Below are 13,059 nucleotides of genomic sequence, written 5' to 3' on the forward strand. Positions count from 1 at the left end.
CAGTTTCACCAGAGTGGATACCAGTGGTAGACCTCATCACAGCCACAGAGTCAGCCATCAGAAACAACAATCTGACCAACACAGAGGCAGAACAACTTAGACTGAAGATATCAGCTGCTCTGTCCAGTGCGAAAGCACCCCCCTCCAACCTCACCAGCCAAGAAAGGAGGGCTCTTACATTGCTTCAAAGAGACTGGAACATCACCATCCTTCCTGCTGACAAAAGGAGATGCACAGTGGTGCTAAACACAGCAGACTACCACTCCAGGATGACCAGTCTCCTCAGCAACACAACCACCTATGAAACCTTGAGGCGGGACCCCACAAGTTGTTACAAAAAGAACATTGTTAGCTGCCTGCAACAACTAGAAAAGGACCAAGCCATCAACCGATCTCTGTACTACAGATTGTACCCTGGGTAAGCTGTTCCTCTCATATACGGACTCCCCAAGATTCACAAGGAAGGAGCTCCACTCAGACCTATCATCAGCAGTATAAACTCTGTCACCTATAACATTGCCAAACACCTAGCCACCATCCTGGCTCCTCTTGTTGGGAATACGCCACATCACGTCAAAAACTCCCAAGATTTTGCGACTAAAGTTGCAGACCTCAAACTAGATTCAGATGAAACCATGGTTTCCTACGATGTCACATCTCTTTTCACCTGCATTCCCACCACAGAAGCAGTCAAATCTGTTAGAAAACGACTCCTTCAAGACAGCACCTTACTGGATAGAACGAACCTCACCACGGACCAGATTTGCACCCTGCTTGACCTCTGCCTGACTACCACTTATTTCCAGTTTAATGAAAGTTTCTATAGACAGAAGCTTGGATGCGCCATGGGCTCACCAGTGCCCCCTATTGTGGCCAGTCTTTACATGGAGGAAGTGGAACATAAATCTTTGACCACTTTTTCAGGAGTTGCTCCCAGCCACTGGTTCAGATATGTGGATGACACCTGGGTTAAAATCAAAACCCATGAGGTGGAAGCCTTCTCTAAGCACATCAATGCAGTGGATATCAACATCAACTTCACTCGGGAGGACGTCAGTGGGAATAATCTAGCCTTCTTGGATTGTGATGTACACATTAGACAAGACAGAAGCCTTAGCATCGAGGTCTACCGGAAACCCACACACACAGACCAGTATCTACTCTTCGACTCTCACCACTCACTGGAACACAAATTGGGGGTTATTAGGACCTTGTAACACAGGGCTCAGAACATCCCTACAACGATAGAGGGAAAAGAGAAGGAGCAGAATCACATCAAGAAAGCACTTCAGAACTGCGGGTATCCCAACTGGTCTTTCCTCAAGAGCAGAAAAAGGAACATAACGGACAAGGAGGATAACAGGAACAAATGCAAGAACATTGGCATTCCCTACATTTCTGGTCTATCTGAGAAACTCAGGAGGATCTTCTACAAACACAACATTCCGGTACATTTCAGACCCAGTAACACTCTGAAGCAGAAACTGGTCCACCCTAAGGACAGAATACCCAGACACAAACAGGACAACGTAGTATATGCAATTCAGTGCAGTGAGGAATGCACGGACTTCTTTATTGGGGAAACAAAACAACCGCTTCACAGGCGCATGGCTCAACACAGGAGAGCCAGTTCCTCAGGCCAGGACTCTGCTGTCTACCTTCATCTTAACAACAAAGGACACTCATTTCAGGATTGCAACGTACACATTTTAGCCAGAGAGGATCGTTGGTATGAGCGAGGAGTTAAAGAAGCCATTTTTGTCAACCTGGAACGGCCATCACTGAACAGAGGTGGGGGTCTAAGACATCATTTATCAGCCACCTACAATGCAGTCCTTGGCACACTTCCCAGACAACTGAATGCACACCAAAACCCAGCTGTTTTCAGTGACTCACAGGAGGACAGAGAGAATCAGCATTCCATTGATCACCCTAACGACTCTCAAGGCCGTTCACACCCAGCCTCCAGTGACCCACACCAACAGGATGACTCAATGACACCTTAGATGAGTTTCTCATCCATGAGAGGATAAATACCTGATACTCCCTATTAGTCAGACAGAACTGAAGAAGCCTTTCGGATGAGAGGTGAAACGTCTTCAAGAATCTTCAAGCAAGTCCAGTTGCTCTCTTCTACCACCCACAGTTTATTATGACCTGGATGACTGAGAATCTTCACAGACATCCCTCAGTATTGAGTGAACTAGCGTGCTGCGATGAACCTCTCACTCTGGACGCTCTCATTGATCTCACCATTCAGCTAGACTATCTGCTATGCAGCTGCCCATCCCTCTGGGAGGAAGCCAAGCCTGCCATGACCTCTGATTCTCCCTCTCCCATGGAAGTTTCTTGTGCTCACCTAAAATGCTCCGAACAAGATCAGAGAAAGAAGGAGGGCTTGTGTTTCTATTGCAGGAGCTCCAGTCACCCTATCATCCAGTGTCCAGTCCACCTGCCATGCACCAGCTCTGAGGAGACCAAGGCTGATTCGGTGAGTCCCTTGAGATCACTAAGAGCTCAATTTTTCAAGCTTCCAGTATTACTGAAACTGTTTTCCTCTACCCAAGTGCTGTCTGCGTTTATTGACTCAGGGGCAGAGGGAAACTTCATCACCAGCTCAGTCATTCAAAGGTTCAATCTGCCCACAAACTTGCTGCAGAGCCACTCAGCATCTGGTCCATCGATGGAGGGCCTCGTCACCTCCTGGACTGCTCCTGTGCATATTCAGGTGGGAGCTCTTCACGCTGAACAAATCTCACTCCTTGCCACAGCTACCAAGCATCACAACATCATCCTGGGCTATCCGTGGAGATTCTCCAGTGGTCCACGACATGTTTCCAGAACTGCCTCTGACGTCCTCAGTTAAATCTTTCTTCCATCTCCGTAGAGTCCTTATTCTGATTCCCTGGAAGGGATCCACGTGTACTACCTGGACCTAGGGGAGGTCTTCAGCAAGGGCAAAGCATGCGACCTACCCCCACATCATCTATACGATTGTGCCATCAACCTCCTGCCTGGTACTTCTCCTCCATGCAGCCACATTTACCCTTTGTCCCAGAATGAACAAGCTGCTATGGAAGAGTACTGTGGCAGTGGGGGCGTGGTCAAGCATCAGTCTGTGAACAGAGGGTGGAGTCAGGGAAGGTAAGTGGCAGAATCACTACACCTGATGTTAGTTAACCTGTGTTTGTGTGTCTTCCCCAGTGACCACGCCCTATAAAAGGAGAGAGAGAGCAGAGGGAGGGAGCTCTCTCCCCAACCAGACAATGTGTGTGTGTGTGTGTGTGTGTGTGTGTGTGTGTGTGGCTGGGAGAGTGAAAATTAGACACTGAAAAGTGCAGAAATAAAGAGTTTTTGGAACTCAGTTCTGTCCTGCCGTACTTCTGTACTCCACCCACCCTCTCTCATTCCTACAGTGGTGCCGAAACCTGGGCGCTGGAGCACAGAGGAGAACAGCCCCATGGAGTCCTCCCCCTTCAAGGACCTGATCCACGCCCTTGCCACGGCCCAACAGAGCCAGTACCAGGCGCTGGTCGCCCTCCGGAAGGAGCAGGAGCAAAAGTTCGAGGCCCTGGTGCTGGCGCAGCAGGAAGATCATCAGGTGTTCCGGCACCTCCTCGTGTCAGCGGGGTCCACCACCTCCACCACCACGGGCCCTCCCCACCTCACCTGAGGCCTTCCTCGCACTCTTTGAGCAGGCAGCAGAGGCCTGGGGGTGGCCGGTGGAACAGCGCGTGGTGCGCCTCCTTCCCCTGCTAACGGGCGAGAGACAGCCGGCTGGTCTATGCAGACCTGCGCCGGGCCGTTCTCCAGCGTGTGAGGTGCACCCTGGAACAACAAAGACAGCGCTTCTGAGCTCTGCACTTAGAGGAGGTCGGCCGGCCGTTCGCATTTGGCCAGCAACTCCGGGATGCCTGCCGGCGGTGGCTGAGGGCTGACAACCGCGATGCCGAGGGACTCGTCCATCTGGTGGTACTGGAGCAGTTCATCACCCAACTCCCTGAAGGAACCACGGAGTGGGTCCAGTGCCACCGCCCAGCGTCGCTGGATCGGGCCATCGAGCTGGCAGAGGACCATTTGGCGGCTGTTCCCATGGCAGGACAGCCTGTCTCCTCTTCTCCCCTCTCCTTTCTCTCTCTCTCTCTCTCTCTCTCTCTCTCTCCCCCCTCCCCTTCTGTTCCTCGCCCTCACCCCGTTCCCCCACCACAGAGGTGGGGGCTGGCTCCACCCCAGCTGGCCCGCCGCACCTGCGGTGACCTCCCATTTCCTACTTCTGTGTTTGTCTCTCCCCCTCCCAGGTGAGTGAGCTCCAGAACGCCAGTGCAGAGAGAGAGCCTGGGCCGATGTGCTGGCGCTGCGGGGAGCCGGGGCACCTCCAGCATCAGTGCTCGGCGATGGAGGTGGGCACGGTGGTCCAGATCCCTGACGCGCCAGGAACTGCCCTCGATTGGGCCGGAGCGTATCGCATACCGGTGAGTATCCAAGGGGATACGTATCAGGCTTTGGTGGACTCCGGCTGTAATCAGACCTCAATCCACCAAAGCCTGGTGCAAGACAAGGCATTGGGGAGAGCACAATTGGCGAAGGTGTTGTGTGTGCACGGGGATGTTCACAACTACCCTTTAGTGTCGGTCCACATTTTATTTCGAGGGGAGAAATTTAGTGTAAAGGTGGCGGTTAACCCTCGCCTTACCCACTCGATAATTTTGGGGACTGATTGGCCGGGATTTCAGGAATTAATGACTCATTTAGTGAAGAGTGGGTCCTGCCGTAGTTCAGCAGGGGGAGGTCCCGGTGTGGCATTGGCGGGAGCAGCTGTCACAGAGCCGTTTACGTCATCACCGCGTCAGAGTGAGGAGCAGCAGGCTCCTCCTCCCTCTCTCAGGGATTCCCTTGCGGATTTCCCGTTAGAGCAGTCGCGAGACGAGACTCTGCGGCATGCGTTTGACTAAGTGAGAGTAATCAATGGTCAAACGCTCCAGCCAAATGCCACCCCGTCCTTCCCCTACTTTTCCATTATGAAAAATAGATTATACCGAGTGATGCAGGACACTCAGACTAAGGAGCCAATAACACAACTTTTGATCCCAAAGAGCCGCAAGGAATTGGTATTCCAGGCAGCTGACTTTAATCCCATGGCTGGACAGTTGGGGCAGAATAAGACACTAGCTCGAATAATGGCCTGGTTCTATTGGCCAGGGATTCGTGGTGATGTCCGTAGGTGGTGTACGGCGTGCCGCAAATGCCAGTTAGTAAATCCAGCAGCCATTCCAAAAGTGCCTTTGCGCCCTCTGCCATTAATCGAGACCCCATTCGAAAGAATTGGGATGGATCTCATCGGGCCATTAGATCGGTCAACACGAGGGTATCGGTTTATTTTAGTTCTGGTGGACTATGCAACGCAACACCTGGAAGCAGTGCCGCTTCGCAATATCTCAGCACATAGTATTGCGGAAGCACTCTTCCACGTCATCTCCTAAGTTGGAATCCCCAAAGAGATTCTGACTGATCAAGGCACTACGTTTATGTCACACACACTGCGCAAACTGTATGGGTTATTGGGAATTAAGCCGATCCGCACCAGCGTTTATCACCCACAAACGGATGGCTTAGTCAAATGGTTTAATCGCACCCTCAAAAACATAATTAAAAAATTTGTAAGCGAGGACGCACGTAACTGGGATAAATGGCTCAAGCCCCTGCTTTTCGCAGTGCGAGAGGTCCCACAAGCCTCCACGGGGTTCTCCCCGTTCGAATTATTATATGGGCGTAAGTCGCGTGGCATCCTAGATGTACTGCGGGAAAATTGGGAGGAGGGACCTTCAACAAGCAAGAATGCAATTCAATACGTTAGCGATCTGCGCGCAAAACTCCACACATTCACACACCTAACCCAGGAAAATTTGTGGCAGGCCCAAGAACGGCAAATCCGCCTGTACGACAGGGGCACGCGCCTTAGGGAGTTTGGACCGGGAGATAAAGTGCTCGTGCTGTTGCCCACGTCAAGCTCCAAATTGATCGCCAAGTGGCAAGGACCATTTGAGGTCACATGGCGAGTCGGGGATGTCGACTATGAGGTGAGGCAAACAGACAGAGGTGGGGCGTTACAGATTTACCACTTCAATCTGTTAAAACTTTGGAATGAGGAGGTCCCCGTGGCATTGGTGTCAGTGGTTCCAGAGAAGGCGGAGCTGGGGCCAGAGGTTCAAAGGGGAACATTGGCATCGCTTATCACTCTGGTCCCCTGTGGAGACCACCTCTCCTTGACCTAACTCACGGAGGTTGCCCAGTTGGAAGCCGAATTTTCGGACATGTTCTCACCCCTTCCCATAGAACACCACATTGAGATGCCCCCAGGGGTGGTAGTGCCCAGCGGCCCTTACAGGCTGCCCGAACACAAGAAAAAGGTGGTTCGGGAAGAACTCGAGGCCATGCTCGACATGGGCATCGTCGAGGAGTCCCACAGTGACTGGAGCAGCCCGGTGGTCTTGGTTCCCAAGGCCGATAGGTCGGTCCGGTTTTGTGTGGACTATTGAAAAGTCAATGCGGTGTCTAAATTCGATGCGTACCCAATGCCTCATATTGACGAGTTGCTTGATCGACTAGGCATGGCTCATTTTTATTCGACACTGGATTTGACAAAGGGATATTGGCAGATCCCCTTGACTCCATTATCCTGAGAGAAAACGGCCTTTTCCACACCGTTTGGCTTACACCAGTTTGTCACACTTCCTTTTGGGCTGTTTGGGGCACCCGCTGCGTTCCAGCGGCTTATGGATAGGGTCCTCCGCCCCCACGCCACCTATGCGGCCACATACTTGGACGATATTATAATCTATAGTAATGACTAACCACGGCATCTACAACACCTGAGGGCCATCCTTAGGCCGCTGAGGCGAGCGGGTCTCACAGCCAACCCGAAGAAGTGTGCGATTGGGCGGGTGGAAGTATGGTATCTGGGCTTCAACTTGGGCAATGGGCAGGTGCGTCCCCAAATTAATAAGATGGCAGCGATTGTGGCCTGCCCAAGGCCCAAGACCAAAAAGGGGGTGAGACAGTTCCTGGGGCTGGCTGGTTACTATCGTAGGTTTATACCTAATTATTCAAACGTCACTAGGCCACTGACTGATCTCACTAAAAAGGGGGCACCAGATCCGGTCCAGTGGACGGAGCAATGCCAGCGGGCTTTCTCTGAGGTAAAGGCTGCACTGTGTGGGAGGCCACTGTTACACTCCCCTGACTTCACTCTCCCCTTTGTTTTGCAGACAGACATGTCAGACAGGGGGCTGGGGGCTGTTCTGTCCCAGGAGGCAGAGGGGGATGATCGCCCAGTGCTGTACATCAGCAGGAAGCTGTCGGTGCGTGAGGCCCGCTACACCACTATAGAGAAGGAGTGCCTTGCGATCAAGTGGGCAATCCTCACCCTCCGCTACTACCTACTGGGACGCCCTTTCACCCTCTGTTCGGACCACACGCCCCTCCAGTGGCTCCACCGCATGAAGGATGCCAACGCGTGGATCACCCATTGGTATCTGGCACTCCAGCCATTTAAATTCAAGGTGATTCACAGGCCAGGGGTGCAGATGGTCGTGGCGGATTTCCTCTCCTGTCGGGGGGGGAGTCAGCTGCAGGCCGGACGGCTCCCCGGCCGGAGTCGGGTGGTGGGGGTATGTGGCAGCGGGGGCGTGGTCAAGCATCGGTCTGTGAATGGAGGGCGGAGTCAGGGAAGGTAAGTGGCAGAATCACTACACCTGATGTTAGTTAACCTGTGTTTATGTGTCTTCCCCAGTGACCACACCCTATAAAAGGAGAGAGAGAGCAGAGGAAGGGAGCTCTCTCCCCAACCAGACGACTTGTGTGTGTGTGTGTGTGTGTGTGTGTGTGTGTGTGTGTGTGTGGCTGGGAGAGTGAAAATTAGACACTGAAAAGTCGCAGAAATAGAGCTTTTGGAAAACTCAGTTCTGTCCTGCCGTACTTCTGTGCTCCACCCACCCGCTCTCATTCCTACAAGTACATACAGGAGGCCCTCAAGCAGGGGTACATATGCCCATCCACTTCACCAGCATCAGCAGGATTCTTTTTCATGGAGAAGAAAGGGTGCAGACTTTGTCCATGTATAGACTTTCGAGGACTCAATCAGATATCAGTGAAATACCCGTATCCACTTCGACCTGTGCCCTCCGCATTGGAACAGCTCCGCAGTGCCACGATCTTCTCCAAGCTTGACCTATGTCGTGCCTATAACCTGGTCCGCATTTGCAAGGGCAACGAGTTGAAGACCATCTTTAGTACCAGCGTCAGCCATTTTGAGTATTGGGTCATGCCTTATGGCCTCTCTTCGGCACCAAGCATGTTCCAGTGCCTCATTAACGATGTGCTGCGAGACATGTTGGAGAGGTATGTCATAGCTTACATCAATGGCATCCTGGTCTACTCCCCTGATGAAGACAGTCATCTTAACCATGTTCGATCAGTACTCAAGTGCCTGTCTAAGAACCATCTCTATGTCAAAGCTGAGAAGTGTGAATTTCACATGCATAAGCTCTCCTTCCTGGGGTACATCATCAGTGCTGAGGGGGTCAGCATGGACCCCTTCAAGGTAACTGCAGTCACATCCTGGCCCGTACCCACCTCGGTGAAGGAGCTCCAATGTTTCCTAGGCTTCACAAACTTTTATCATCGTTTCATTAGAGGGTTCAGCACCCTCGTGGTGCCCTGACCTCCCTCCTGAAGAAGGGACCCAAACACCTCCACTGGAACCCCACAGCCGAAGAGGCCTTCGACAGGCTCAAAATGGCTTTCACCACAGCCCTTATCTTTCAGCATCCGGATCCAACCTGACATTTCATGGTTGAAGTGGATGCCTCCAAGATTGGTGTAGGAGGGGTTCTCTCCCAGTGCTTCGGTGAAAGGCCCAAGCTCCACCCAGTAGCATTCTTCACCAAAAAGCTCACTCCAGCATTGAGAAACTATGATGTCAGGAACCGAGAGCTACTGGCCATCAAGCTCACCTTAGAGGAATGGAGGCACTGGTTAGAGGGAGCCACACACTCCTTTGTCATTTTTACTGATCATAAAAACCTTGAGTATCTCAAGAAAGCAAAGAGACTGAACCCACACCAAGCCCGATGGGCACTGTTCTTCACCTGTTTCAACTTCACGATATCCTATCATCCTGGCACTGAGAACACCAAGGCTGATGCCCTGTCACGCATTTTCAGCCCCTCTCCTCACAACCAGGAACCTCACCCCATCCTGACACTTGAATGCTTCATCCAGGTGATCACTTGGGACCTCGACAAAGAGATAAGGACTCACAACCACAAAATCCTCCAGTCAACTGCCCACCGGGTCACCTGTACATCCCTAATCATCTCAGGAGTAGACTCATCACATGAGCACACACTTCTTCTGCCACTGGTCATCCCAGCAGTCATCGCACCCACCAACTGCTGCGAAACAAGTACTGGTGGGAGAACATGCCAACTGAGATCATTTGTTTCATCTCTTCATGCACTGAGTGCACTCAAGCCAAGGTCCTTTGAACTCCTCCGGCTGGCAAACCATGCCCTCTTCCTGTGCCTCAGAGACCATGGCTTCACTTGGTAATCAACTTCTTCACTGACCTGCTGCCATCCCAAAGCAACTCCACAGTTTGGGCCATCATTGACTGCTTCTCCAAGGTGCTGAGACTCATCCTGTTATCCAGCCTACATACAGCATTTCAGACCGCTGAATGTTCCAGCATGTGTTCTGATACTTCTGCATCCCAGAAGACATAGTCAGTGACCATGACCCTCAATTCATCTCTCACCTGTGGGCCAGCTTCATGGAGCAGCTACTGTAGGGGTCTCCATGAACCTCACTTTGGGATATCATCCCCAGTCAAATGGCCAGATAGAGAGAGCCAACCAAGAAATAGGATGTTTCCTCAGAATCTCCTGCATGTAAAACCAAGGGGACTGGGCCCGATTCATCCCATGGGCCGAATATGCACAAAACTCTCTCAAGCATTCAGCCACACAACTTACACCCTTCCAGTGTGTGCTCAGCTACAAACCTCCCCTGTTTCCTTGGGATGACTCTCCAGCACAGGTATAGGCCGTGGAGGAGTGGTTCACCCGTAGCCAGTTGATTTGGGAGGAAGTTCACCAACGCATCATGTCAGTTAATGCCAAGTACAAGGAATATGCTGATAAGCGCCGGAGCAACAACCCTGAGTACTCTCCTAGGGATTGGGTATGGGTGTCCAACAGGGACTTTAGGGAACCCAACACATGCCAAAAATTACAGGCACGCTACATCAGACCATACAAGGTGCTCTGGCGCATCAACGAGGTTTCATATAGACTTGAGCTCCCACCTCACAGTTGTCTGTCACCCACCTTCCACGTCTCCTGCCTCAAACCCTCCATCCAGGGTCCCCTGTCTGGGAGCATGCCTACCCCTGACCACCCATCTCCTGGCCCAGAAGGAGAACCCATCTACCAGGTAAATCGGATCCTGGATTCTAAACGTAGAAGAGACCAGCTAGAGTACCTGGTAGTTTGGAAGGGCTATGGACCAGAGGAACAAAGCTGGGTGGGAGCTAAGGACATCCTAGACCCTCTCCTTACTCAAGAATTTCACAACCAACACCCTGACAAACCCGCACCCAGAAGGAGGGGGTGCCCTAGGAAGAATGTAGCTCCTGAAGGGAGCTCCTTGGGGGGGGGGGGGGGGTTCTGTCAGTAACATGATAGAGAGCACCACTTCCAGTCAGACTACAAACATGGCCGATCTGAACTATAACACCCAAGAACCACAGCACCCACTATTGCCTGTCTAATAATTACACCTGTCACTCATTTCCTGGTTAATCAGCCCAAGCTATATAAACACTTCTCCCACACTCACTCGATGTGAAGTATCGTTCAGTGTTACCTGTCATACCAGGCCTTGTTATTCTGCCTGCCTTATTGTGTTCTCAACCCTCATCATTGTCTCATTCTTGTTACTCTTTAGTCTCACCCTTATTACTCTGTCTGCCAATCGACTGCCTGTCCCTTGACTTCGAGTTCCTCTAGCACAGGGGTGTCCAAACTGATCCATAAAGGGCCGTGTGGCTGCAGGTTTTCATTCCAGCCATGCAGCAGCACACCTGACTTGGCTCATTCAATCAACTGAACTGTCTTCACACAGTCAAATACTTGCAGCCACACCCACCCTTGATTAAAGGGTGGGTGTGTCAGTTGATTGAATAAGCCAAATCAGGTGTGCTGCTGCATGGCTGGAATGAAAACCTGCAGCCACACGGCCCTTTAAGGATCAGTTTGGACACCCCTGCTCTAGCATTTTGGATTGTCTGCCAGTCTGTGTTACCCATTCTTCCCTGCACATACATCTGTAAGTGCCTGCAACCTGACACCTGCTGGTTCAACCTGACTGCTCGCTGTTCACAGCAAACACTCAAAAACACCCTCATTACTACCACTGTGTTGCATCACCTCTACTTTTGAGAACAGTCTGTGAACATTTGGGAACTGAGGAGACTAATCACTGTAGTTTTGAAATAGAAATGTTGTCCCATTATTGCCTGACATACAATTTCAGTTGCTCAATAGTTCCGGGTCTCCTTTGTCGTATTTTGCGCTGCATAATGTGCCAAATGTTTTAAATGGGAAACAGGTTTGGACTACAGGCAGGTATATTGCCTACAGCAGGGGTGTCCAAACTGATCCATAAAGGGCCGTGTGGCTGCAGGTTTTCATTCCAGCCATGCAGCAGCACACCTGATTTGGCTTATTCAATCAACTGACACACCCACCCTTTAATCAAGGGTGGGTGTGGCTGCAAGTATTTGACTGTGTGAAGACAGTTCAGTTGATTGAATGAGCCAAGTCAGGTGTGCTGCTGCATGGCTGGAATGAAAACCTGCAGCCACACGGCCCTTTATGGATCAGTTTGGACACCCCTGGCCTACAGGTATATATAGCACCTGGACTCTTTTACTATGGAGCCATGCAATTTTAATATGTGCAGCAAGTGGTTTGGCATTGTCTTGCTAAAAGAAAGAAGGCCTTCCATGAAAAAGATTTTGTCTGGATGGCAACATATTGCTCTAAAATGTGTATATATCATTCAGCATTAGTGATGCATTCCCAGATGTACAAGCTACCCATGTCATGTGCACTAATGCATCCTCATACCATCACAGATGCTGGCTTTTGAACTGTGCACTGAAAACAAGCTGGATGGTCCCTCTCCTCTTTAGCCTGAAGGACATGTTGTCCATGATTTCTAAAAATAATTTCTACTTTTGATTTGTCAGACCTCAGGACAATTTTCCACTTCACTTCAGTCCATCGTAAAAGAGCTCAGGCCAAGAGAAGGCAGTCGTATTTCTGGATATTGTTTATATCTGGTTTTAACTTGCATTTATGGATGCAGGAATGAACTGTTTTCACAGACGATGGTTTTCTGAAGTGTTCCTGAGCCCATACAGTGATTTCAACTACAGACACATGTCTGCTTTTAATGCAGTGTCGCCTGAGGGCCTGAAGATCACAGACATCCAATGTCAGTTTTCAACTTTGTCTTTTGCACATGGGCGGATCTACCAGGGTGGCATAGGGTGGCAAATGCCATCCTAAAAGAAAGCCTTGCCACCCCTGCTGCCACCCCAGTTGGCAGCGACGAATTCAAAGAAAAATTACGGCCAATTTGACATTTACGTGCGCAAATTTCCAATGTCCGACTGCGGCGAATGCAGCACGAGATAACGCCAGAGATTGATTGTTTTGGAAAATTGAGAGGCGCGAAGTGAGGGAGCCAGGAGTCACGAGGAAAGGAGACATGGGAGGAAAGAGGTAAAAGCTGATAACTATCTATCAAGAAATGAAATTATAATGAATGAACAGTGCTAGCATAGTTGTGATGCTGATTTTGAGAGGATAAAAATCAGGTTGGAGAACGTTATTTAGCTAACTATACATATAATGTTAGCTAGGTCTGACATTAGTTTTGTGTAAAGTCGGCCACAAAAGTTAATATTGATTCAACGTCTGTCAAGGAAAACAT

The sequence above is a fragment of the Neoarius graeffei genome, chromosome 18 (assembly GCF_027579695.1).
Source record: "Neoarius graeffei isolate fNeoGra1 chromosome 18, fNeoGra1.pri, whole genome shotgun sequence".
NCBI lineage: Eukaryota > Metazoa > Chordata > Actinopteri > Siluriformes > Ariidae > Neoarius > Neoarius graeffei.